Source organism: Ochotona princeps, chromosome 28, assembly GCF_030435755.1.
Source record: "Ochotona princeps isolate mOchPri1 chromosome 28, mOchPri1.hap1, whole genome shotgun sequence".
In the NCBI taxonomy this organism is placed as follows: domain Eukaryota; kingdom Metazoa; phylum Chordata; class Mammalia; order Lagomorpha; family Ochotonidae; genus Ochotona; species Ochotona princeps.
The window spans coordinates 20,737,621-20,747,293 of record NC_080859.1 but is presented as its reverse complement, the minus strand read 5'-3'; the positions used below and the strand labels follow the sequence as shown (position 1 = coordinate 20,747,293).

Here is a 9,673-nt window from a genome sequence, read left to right as displayed (position 1 = left end):
ACTTAGGAGAAAACAAGTTAAGATTGCATTATTCTGCAACTCATTACCAGTGACATATTGCAAAGCAGAACAGCTTGGAAAAGAGGGTTGAAGGAAAGGGCAGGACAGTGAGGGAGGAAAGATAAAAGGAATTCAGTTGATCGAGTATAATTTTTTAAACAATTCTTGGGAACTCTGAAGTCCTTGCAAGCATAGCTCGTTTAAGCAGATTATTTTCCAACATGTACAAAGTGGAACAAAACGGAGACTCCCTTAAGAACCTGAAGAGTTGAAACATTAAAAACTACGATTATCCAGTAGCAAGTGTAACAGCCTTCACTCGCCAGCCACTTCCTCCACCTGTTCCCAAGCAGTAGTGGGATGAAAACGTCTTCCCCATGACTGCTTTCATTTCTTTGTTCTCAGCATCTGGGTGTGCACAGTTCAGCACCCAGAAGAAGTCAGATTTTTTGCCCTTAGAACGCTTGATGTGCAGTGCAGGTAATCCCGGAACGTGTGGATGACGTTTACGGTGTTGCCTTGGGCACTGGCATGAGCATGGTGAGGGAACAACACAAAGGTGATATTGATGTCGCTCCCAGTAACATCCACATCTGCATCATTCAGCTCCAGAGGTGGCTCCCTGTGGCTGAAGAGGACCTGGGGAGAGGAGTGGCTGTGTAACTGGCTCTGCATCCCTCTTTGAACTCCTGCATCAACACCTTTCCAATGACCACATCATTAACATCCTTAAACACCTTGTTAAAGACTACTGTGACTCTGTCCTTCTTAGACTCAACATACGTTGTCTCATCGTCCCTATATTGGACAACTGCCCTATTTTCTCCTTCTTTGCCTTCTTGGAATTGGAAATATTTCTCAAAGACGGAGGCAAAACAGTTATGCTTCAACAGGCTAACATGATATATAATGGAACCCTTGGATGCAGGCAGATTTTCAAGGTTGTAAAGCAAAGAGACATTGTATCTTGATTCTGAATTCACCAAGAAACTCCTGTTCGCCGTTTTTAAGACCACATCAGCACCATGTGCTTGGAGTTCTTTGAAGAATTTCAAATACTGACCATCACCTTTGTTTTGTCTCCATTAGGATTTGAAATACAATACAAAACTCCATTGAAATCTGCAAATGTTACTTCTGCAGGTTCCGATTTGTTTCCGGTGGCCTTGATCTCAAGCTTGTGAGTGAGTGTCTCCTCAATGATATAGTTGTTCACCTCCAGCAGGATCATGGTGGCAGCTGGGCCCAGAAGCCTCAACATGCCTGCCGAGCTGCCACTGCCACCACTGCCACCTCACCAACCAAGATTTTTTATTTTCATTGTAAAGAAATATTTACATAGAGAAGGAGAAACAGAGAGAAAGATCTTTTGTCTGGTGATTCGCTCTTCAAGCTGCCCCAGTGACTGGAGCTGAACTGATCCAAACCCAAGAGACAGGAGCTTCTTCCGGGTCTTCCACATGGGTGTGGGGTCCCAAGGCTTTAGGTCATCCTCAACTGCTTTCCCAGGTCACAAGCAGGGAGCTGGATGGGAAGTGGAGCAGTTGGGACATGAACCAGCACCCATATGGGATCCCAGTTCATGAAAGGCAAGGACTTGAACCAGTAGGCTACCATATCATGCTTCTTTCTGTTTCGTTTCCCTTGGATGCTTATACCCTAAATATCTGAGAGTTTTCTTCCCTTATTTTATTCAAATCCCTGTACAAATCTCAACTTCCCTAACCCAAAGTAATACTTTGGCTACCTTCACTGTCAGTCTATTGAAAGTGTCGCTTGTCTTTCAGGAAGTGTACTACAGCATTCCAGGAGGTAGTACTCACATCTCAATCACCAAAGATTCACATGGTAATGAAAATACTGCCCAGTAATAAGATACCTTGAGGAGGGAATGGCCTTTCCAGTTTGCACAAAGATGTTATATAGGATGGCAGCAGCCCTATATTTCCTCTGTCCTGTTGTGTTTTTAGCTCTCCCTGCAGCCTCACAGGGACCATCTACCTCAGCTGTGCCCTGTTCCTCAGGAACAGGCAGCTTGCTAGCTTTTGTTTGCTACTCTATGATGGGGGTGGGGTGGAGGGAACACATTGCTTACCTTTATGTCAAGCTTCCTTGCACTCCAGATGTTCAGATGAATGAATCAATTAGCCAACTGACACGATGTTATTAGAGAAAATTCCTCTTTTTTTTCAATTTCTTTGAATGTTTAGCATTCTTTCAGCCCTACAAATCCGAAATGAATGTAGGATCGCTTTCCAGATTTAAAATTTATACTCTTGATGTCCAATTTATTGCCTAAGGTTCAATAGCTAATAAGTGGTTTCTACCATTCCAGAGTCCACATTTCCAAAGCAGCATCTTGCCTGGAGAAAAGGGTGCTGCCAGACACAACCACCAAATAAAAACGATGCTCTGCATTTGTTAATGAAGCTAAACACATGGGAGAAAATTATATGCTTTAATGTCTTGTTGCAATGAATCACAATGTTTATTAATAATAATTCCCTAATAATGGGGAATTACAGCAATTTGCCTTTTAACATTGCGTCAGAAAGATAACGTAATAAAGTTATTTTAAATGAACTGATGAAAGAAATGTCAAGGGTAATACTACTTATGGGTAAAAATAATAGTCACAGGAAAATTAAAATCTGAAGGCTTTATTTATACATTCAAAAGAAGAAGAGGAGGAAATAGGCAATTACAGTATCGAAAGTTGAAATGAGATAATGGTGGATGGTTTTTCCAGCTATTTAATTAGAAGACTGCAGGCGAGGGTAGTTGTTTTGAAGCTCTGTATGAATACAGATGAGCTTGTCACATTACAGCAATGTCAATCCAAGAGCATAATACTGTAGTGTTGCATTATTTTTTTTCAGGGAGGGAGAGAACTGCTTTCAACATACAATGGCATGTCGCTTTATTAAGATTTAAATGTTGCACACCCCTCATCTGAGCATGAGTAGCAACCATAGTAGCCAAGGTGACAAATAATAGGCTGCGACCAACAAGGTCACATGAATGCAAAGAAAGCAGCCATCCCACTGGCTTGCTTGGAGAAGGCTCTAAAAAGCAGTATTCAACCTGGTAAGGGAAAGCCAATGGTGGGGTGAAATGCTGCTCACGAGGTTGGCCTGATTTTCCTTGTACACTTACCTTTGGAGAGGATGTTGGCCCAGGAGAAAAAGCTAAGGCAGAAAATTGGGCACCTGTGTCTGGCAAGAAATTAGTCTTCTCAGCTCCTAACATCAAGGGAGACCCAAGGCAGTGAGTACAATCCCAGGTTGTGAGAACCTGGGTAGGAGACCCCAAGACCTGTCACAGGGTCTGGTCAGAGAACCCCAGCTCCCATCAAAACCAAAGGCATCATGATTTCCAATGATCTCCCTTGCAGGTGGGGCATGGTCTTGGAGGAGACTCTTGGCCTTTAATTCGAGAGTACTCCCTCCAAAAATGGTCTGGTCTCTCACAGTTGAAGCAGAACCTTGGGATTTTTCCCTGAGTTTGGTGCATAAGAGTAGTCAGTATGTCATTATGGCACCTGTTTTTCTGCCTTTCCTTATCTAATTATTATAGTAAAGAGCATTAGCTGCCTGGATCAACTGGTCCAAAGAGGACTTATCAGGGTCTGCCTTAAGCTTTTGGAGCTTCCTCCTGATATCTGGGGCAGACGGCATGAGAAACTTGTTCTTGAGGATCATTCCACCCTCCACCTATCAGACTCCAAGTTAGTGAATTTTACAATCACCCGCTTGAGGCATTCTAGAAAGGCCTCTGTTATCTTAGTCTCTCTCTGGTCAACAGTAGTGAGTTACCCATAATTTTGCCCTTCTTAATCCTGCCAAAACACAATAAGTGAAGTGATTTCATTCTCATTTGCATCTTTCATCCCCTGGGTCAATTGGTATTTTTTGTGTAGGGACTACCTGTGCTTCAATGGCAATACTCATCTTGTCTCTGGGGATTGTCCCCTGGGCTGCATGACAACTGTTCCCAGCCTTTCAATCCCTTTTCTATCACACTCTCTCCTTCTGAACAAGGCAGGGTGTTGTCTAAAAGGAACATCACATTTTTCCAAGCCAGGTCCTATACAGGCCAAATGTGTTCAACAGTCTGCACATATTGATCAAGATTGTTGGTATAACTTCCCAAATCCTTTTTGATTTCCTTTAGTTCTCTGAGAGAAAAAGGCTTATAACCAAGCTGCACACCAAATTCTCCTACACACATCGCTTGGAGAGAAAGCAATGCTTCTCCTCAAATGCCAGAACAAGACTTGGAAACCTTTTTTTCCCTGAGACATTGGGATAAGGAGAGCAGGGCTGCTCCCAGGGAGGAAGGCAGGAACAAAGCCTCCGTGAAGCAGGGGGAGCAAAGGGGAGCCATTCAGGTGTCTGCTTCAAAGAAGGGAGAGTCTTTATGTAGCTGTAAATTACTCTTAACCCCTGAATCAGATGATACCAGCTCCCCAGTTGCCTGAGCTAAAGCTTTTTGTATCCTGTATTCTTTGTATAACAGGGTGGTTACAGAGATGGAAAAAACATATGAACATAAGTAACTCCTACCCACTTTTCCCCATATATACAATGCTAATCCAATTGTAAGGTAGTATTGTATTTAAGGCTCCCATGGCAGCCAGTTTACACCAACAGTGAGGGATTATTTAGGCCAGGACTAAAGGGCTAAAGCATTTTTCCTCAAGATCCAGGGGTCAAATTGGTCCCAATTTTTAAGGATACAAACAAGAGGAGTCCAGGGGGCTCCTCCCTGTCTACCCTGAGCCTAAAACTTTATGTCAGGACTGGGAGCAAGTCCAGTCTGACTGCTATCTGTGGTCATTGAAGGAGTGGCCCTGCTGTCTGCAAGAACAGGATCCAAGAGCGTGGGGACTAGCACGATTACCCCCGCCTCATCCCATCTGTCCCTGAGCGCTGTCCTATGTGACCATTGTGGAATCCCTGGTAACCTTTTCTTTGATGTGACCTCTACTTCCCAGAAAATTTTAAGGTAGCTGAATGAGTCCCCTGAGCTCGGGGGGATGTCTGTCACTGCTTGGATGTTGATCTCTCGGCCTGATCCACGTGAGTGGAAAGGGCACACTGATGGTTTGATAGTCTAGTTCACAATTAACATGGCATCCATGAAATGGAATCATGGGAACATGCCCTTTATCAGGCTTGAGGAGGGTGTGCCATTCCAAGAAAGGGCAAGTTGTTCCCAAAAATGAATGAGGAAGTGGTAGCACTGGGTATCTAAAGTAAAGCTTCTGAATTGATTTGGGAATTTCTTCCCTCCAACAGCAGGTAGATAAGAATCACTATGGGGACTGAGACAGAGCCAAAGATCTAAGTTCCTCAAAGATTCCCTGTGGCTATAGTTGGAGCTGCTGAGGGCTGAGCCTCTACTGCTTGAATCCAAATGTGGCCCTCCATTTTCTGTGGCTCTTCTGGTTTCAGAGGAGAGCAGCCATTTGGGTGTTCGGACTTTCAAGAATCACAATGCAACGTAGCCACAGAGTCTGCGGCTGCAGGTCTCTATAATTCCTCAAAGACTTGCTGTGTCTATTGGGGCTTCCTAGAGCCAGGCTCCTGCAGCACAGCTCCAAATGCGCCCCTCCCATTCTATGGCTGCTTAGGTCTCTGAAGCAGGAAGCCATATGGGTGATAGAATCGAGACTGGAGACAAAGTAAGGGATTGGTCTTTTCTCAACTCCTCTGGGGGGCGTACAGGGGGTCATCCAAACGTGTGCATGAATCACTTCATGAGTTCAAACCCACACAGAATACTTATGGAGATGCCCAAGAGGCTCACTCCTCCTAAACCAAGAGAAACCCCTCTCAAACATGAGAGAGGTGCTTGGATACCCTGTCGGGTGGTTGGCATTCAGAATTTACCTGGGGAGTTTCAAGTCAACAGAAGAGTGGCCTCTGCCAGAGACTGTAAGTTCTTCAACCAGGTTTCTTCCAAACACGTGCACCCACGGCCCGGCTCCCAAAAGATAAATAGAGGTGATAGGAAAAAACAAACAGGTAGTCAGAGATTCTGATGTCCTAAACAGCCGCTCTTCCTATCTCTCCTACCCACAAAAATACAATCCCTCTAGAGGTTCAACCATAGCTTGACCATTGGTCTGCAGGCCTTCACGTTCACATAGAGCCAAGGGGTGCCAAGGGTCACTTCCACAGGTGCAGTACCACTTGAGAGAACACATACTGACCTTGGGAACTTGGTTGAGTTGAGCCACGTGACCCTGCTCTGAGAAAAGGAAGTCTTTTCTTTTTTCTGTTTCTTTTTTTCTTATATTTTACTATTTTATAATACAGTTCCATAGCCTCTGGGATTTCCCTTTGCCCTTCCCCAAATCCCTTGTCCCCGCCTCCCATTGATTTCCCCTATATTATTACAATAGTATAGTCCTTCATAAACATTCATAAGTCCATCATTCTGCTATTTAAGTGTACCCTGACATTGTAGGTATGTACAATTGCAGAGTGTACAGCATCCTATTGTCAAGGTTTATTTAACAGTTTGATTGGGAGTTCATCTTTGATTTGGAAGTAGAAATACATACTGCATTGTCTCTTCACATCTGGTTATGATAGTCTCTAATACACAGTTACTATACATTCCCTTAAACGAAAAGCCATAAAACAAAATGAACAATAGGAAGAAAAACAGAAAGTTTACAACAACATGAAGTTAAATAATATGGTACTGAATGACCACTGTGTCACTAAAGCCATGAAAATCAAGAACCTTCTTGAAAAAAATGATGATATCATATGACCTGAGTCAGTGATGAAATCAATTTGAAAAAAAAAAAAAACTATTTTGAAGAAATGCAACCAAAAACAAAAATGTCAAAACCCATGAGTTGTAGCAAAAACAGTACTGAAAGGGCCAGTGATCTTGTATTTTACATGAAAGTTGCCGTTTATCAGAGAGAACATGATATTTGTCCTTTCAGGATTGATTTATTTCATTGAATGTAATGACCTCTAGTTGGGACAGGAAGTCTTTTTCAAGTCCCACATTGGGCTCCGGGGAAAATGTTACTGGCAAGGCTCAGCGGGTCCTTTCCTTAGCTTGGTATAGAAATAAAAAGCCAGGAATTGGTTGCAGTCAGAGAAGTTTTGTGAAGTGCACAAGGAAATGGGAAGAGAAGAAGGGAAGAGAAAACACATCCCAGGAGGGATCCAGGAGATGGGGTACCTCTTCAAAGGAGAGAGGGAGAAACACTGGGGTTTTCAGAAGGGTCTTAGATTTTAAGCATCCCTTAACTCATCCTTGTCTGAGTGGGAAAGACATTTCCAACGTGATCTGTCAACAAATTAGGTTAGAGAATGGCTGGGAATTCCTGTGCCACCCACTTGAGGGTGTGGCCAGGATTTTAGAGGGCTTGGACAATTTCAGATACCAGAGTACAGTTGGGTGAAAAAATCATTTCAATATTCTTTAACCTGGTAGGGTAAGTGTGATTGACAATACTTGATTGACTATTTCCAAACAGCTAGTAACAAGGACTTTGACTACTCCGTCACAAGAGAATGTTAATGTCAGTGGTGATAGATATACCAATTTCCATGATCCAATGCACACTTGTGTTGAAATGTCACACTATTCCCCATAAATAAGTACAATTTATATATATTCATTAAAAGTCAAAACATATGAAGTCAGCATTGTGGTGTACCAAATAAAGCTCCTGCCTGTGACATTGAAACCCATTAGCGTGCTGACTCACGTCTTGGCTGGTTCATTTCTGATCCAGCTCCCTGATATTGTCCCGGGAAAAACAGCAGAAGATGACGGAAGCTTGTGAAGTTCCTGGTCATTGTAGTCACTTGGAGAGTGAATCACTGGATGAAAGATTTCTCTCTCTCTCTGTCTATTTCTCTCTCTCTCCCTCTCGTCTCTAACTTTTTCAAATAAATAAAGTTTTATATTTTTTAATATATATATATTTATTTACAAATACACTTAAAACTTTAAAATAGTGAAAGTCAAGACAAGTAGGAAATGCGTATATATAAATGTCTTGTTTTTATAACAATGTTCAACAGGTTAAACATTAATTTGAAAGCCTCTATTATGTGGAATCACCCATTAACAATACTAATATTTACTAACACTTCCTCAGGACACTGTTTCAGTTACTATACTAAGCATTTTCACAGATAGACCGTGTGATTTTCCAAATAGTTCCATGCAAAAATAACTTGGGAACTCTGAAAAGAAATGATGGGTTGCCCAAGCCACATTGGCTTCTTGCAAATGACAGATCTGGAATTCATCCAGGGCTTGTGAAACCACTGTCCATATTCTGGCCCAAACTGCATTATGCTGCCTTAAATTCATTCTTGGGTAACAGGTCTGTGTCAAGCTAGTTAATGTCCAGGCGTTTTGGTAAAAAAAAAAGTAACAACCTTCAGGGATTCAAGATTACCTGGCAGGGGAAATACCATGATCACCAAGATGAAAAAAGTTATATATAAAGCTAACATTTTTTAATTTATCTTTTTCTTTCTAATTTAATTTTTTATTAATAATTACATGGTTAATCAGGGTGGGAAGGATTGAGGTTTAGGGAAAATTGGGTGAACTCTTTGCTTCCAAATGTGCTATTTCTTCTTGTTGTTTCTGGGGGAAGGGGAGAGACAAAAAGAGGAAACCGCTCACGACTTTCCACATGTCCCAGTACCCAGGTATGAGGAACTGCCACCTCGTATCGACCCAGAGTCTCAATGTGTACATATTCCGAAGGTTCTGTCCAAGTGGCATGGACAGTTCTGAAATGCTGCCCATTTCACCGATCCAAGGATGATGTCACCCTCCCAATGTCTATTGGCTCCATTCACCGAGATTTTTTGCAGTCATCGTTTGGGGTAGTTGTCCAATCAGTTCTGTTCTTCCGCTACAGCACCAAATGAGCTGCTATATTCTCCTCTTACAACAGGGCCTGTGTCCACTGTTCCACCTTTTTCATTAAGTATTGCATGTTCTTTTCTTTGTTTGTTCTTTGTTTTTTTGTTTTTTTGTAAAGGCAGATATACGGAGAGGAGAGACAGAGAGGAAGATCTTCCATCCGATGGTTCACTCCCCACCTCACCACAATGGCCAGTGCTGAGCCAATCCAAAGCCAGGAGCCAGGAGCTTTTTCCGGTCTCCCATTCAGGTGCAGGGTCCCAAAGCTTTGGGCCATCCTTGACTGCTTTCCCAGGCCACAGGCAGGGAGCTAGAAGGTGGGCCCCAGGATCTGGGCCAAGAAACCCAAACTCTACCATGCTGGGGTCCGTGCAGTGGATGTGGGGGACGCGAAGCTGTGAAGAATATTATTCCATTGCAGGCAGGACCGCAAGGAACTTCCCACAGTATGTCAGGGCCCGGCAAATGTCTCTGATGGCTAACATGTTTATCAGTCTTATATTAAACTGCACTACCTATAGAACATTGATTAGTAAAGTAAATACAAGGCAGGAAAAAATGCAAGTCATGTAGCCCCCTGCCTGAAAGATGGATCTATCCCCTCTCTTCATTTCAGGCTCAGCAGTAAGTTCCTTGGATATCTCTTAAGGCTCACCTTAAGGCAGGTACTGAAAGATTGGAATGGAAGAATCACAAAATCCATGAACGGATACAGCTGCAGGACTCTCAGGAGGTGAGGGGGACACAT

General features: G+C 42.9%; 1 pseudogene; it reads right to left on the bottom strand.

Annotated features, from left to right (window-relative positions):
- Positions 1-289: 289 nt before the first annotated feature.
- On the bottom strand, positions 290-1,231 carry LOC101530197 (actin-related protein 2/3 complex subunit 2-like; annotated as a pseudogene).
- Between the last annotated feature and the right edge of the window lie 8,442 nt (positions 1,232-9,673).